A 2,018-nucleotide genomic window follows, 5' to 3' on the forward strand; every position below is an offset into this window, starting at 1 on the left:
TTTGCCACTCAACATAACATCACTCTGTTTCAGATGGGTGTTAATAGTTCCTTCTTAAATGGTTATATAGATGAGGAAGTATATGTTCACCAACCTCCTAGTTTTGAAGACTCTAAGTCTCCAGAATATTTTTTCAAATTAAAGAAATCATTATATGGCCTGAAGCAAGCTCCCAGAGCTTGGTATGAAAGATTAAGTTCTTTCCTTCTGGATAATGATTTCACTAGAGGACAAGTGGATACAACACTCTTCTGTAAAACCTTTAAAAAGGATATTTTAATTTGCCAAATATATGTTGATGATATTATCTTTGGAACATCTAATGCTACACTTGGAAAGGAGTTTGCTAAATCTATGCAGGCTGAGTTTGAAATGAGCATGATGAGAGAACTCAAGTATTTCCTTGGGATCCAGATCAATCAAACTTCTGATGGAACTTATTATGTTCATCAGACCAAGTATGTGAAAGAACTTCTGAAGAAGTTTAATCTTTCAGAAAGCAAAGAAGCAAAGACTCCTATGCATCCAACGTGTGTGAGTTTGAAATGAGCATGATGGGAGAACTCAAGTATTTCCTTGGGATCCAGATCAATCAAACTTCTGATGGAACTTATGTTCATCAGACCAAGTATGTGAAAGAACTTCTGAAGAAGTTTAATCTTTCAGAAAGCAAAGAAGCAAAGACTCTTATGTGAGTATAAGATTACACTCAAAGATGTTTTTGATTTATGGCAAACTCAAATAAGCATTCAAACAACAAGGAGGAATCAGAAAAGCAAAGCATTTGATCACTCATGAAAGCACAAGGTGATCCACTATGCATATAAGTCGACTCAACACAAGCTGGACATGAAAAATGCAGAAAATCAGCAGTTAGGTCGACCTACTGTCAACCTAGGTCGACCTAAAATGAAGGAAAATCCATATACCTCTGCTAGGTCGACTCACAGACCATTTAGGTCGACTCAAAATGAAGAAATCTTCATATCAGTCTGCTAGGTCGACCTACATGGCAACTAGGTCGACCTAATCTGTGAAAATGTCCCCAGAATGCATCAGAAGAGGATTCTGGTCGACCTACTCCTTCAACAGGTCGACCTAACTGGGAGCAAAATTCTGCAAGCTCTGTTAGGTCGACCTAAGCACTACAAGTGGTCGACCTAACTGATCAAGAAAGTTCAAAAATCAGTTTTTCTTGGTTCTAACTGTTATGCAATCATATATATTGTGCAAGGGTAATTATTCAAGTAACACCAACGACTGAAAGATACACAAACGCTTCTCATCTTCGTTCTTCATCATCTCCAACACAATTACACATAATCATTCTTGCGTTGCGGGTTAGTGATGAGTTCGATAACGTCCATGGAACGGAATTGAAGATTCCTAGTGGGTGAAGGTTTGTGGGGTTTGTTGGTGAATAAAATCTGCGGGTTTTGTCCTCCACGACGGGTGGTTCTTGGGGGTTTTTATCAAGAGGCGTTCATTGAGGATTCGACTGAGTGTAACGATTGAGGAACGGGGAGTTCAAGGAATCAAGACACTGCAGAAGGGAATCAAAGTGAAGCTCTTGGATAACCTTGATCTTGGTCAAGATTAAGGGGGAAGAAGATTCAAAGGATCGACATAATTGGTTTATCGTTTATCTCTTTGTTATCTTCTTTGTATATACTACTTTCAACATTAATGAAAGATTACCCAATTTCAATTTGGAATTGGGGGCAGACGTAGTCGTAGCGAGGACGGTCGACGAACTGCCTAAACAAATATCGTGTTCTTATCGCTTTTATCTTTTCCTTTTTATTCTGCTCATAATTGGTATAATTGCTAAATTGATCAATGATTCAAGTGTTAAAATTGTGAATTAAAAGTTCTGCATAAACATCACAATTCACCACATCATTGAATTAGCATCAATTTGAATATTGTCACCAAGTGTTTGTCTATTTGCTTAATCCACCTTACTGCATTGTAAATCAAAGTTTGTCAATCTAGAAGTTAATTGGATTTCAGTTGTG

This window comes from Vicia villosa, unplaced genomic scaffold, assembly GCF_029867415.1.
Source record: "Vicia villosa cultivar HV-30 ecotype Madison, WI unplaced genomic scaffold, Vvil1.0 ctg.000205F_1_1, whole genome shotgun sequence".
Classification (NCBI taxonomy): domain Eukaryota; kingdom Viridiplantae; phylum Streptophyta; class Magnoliopsida; order Fabales; family Fabaceae; genus Vicia; species Vicia villosa.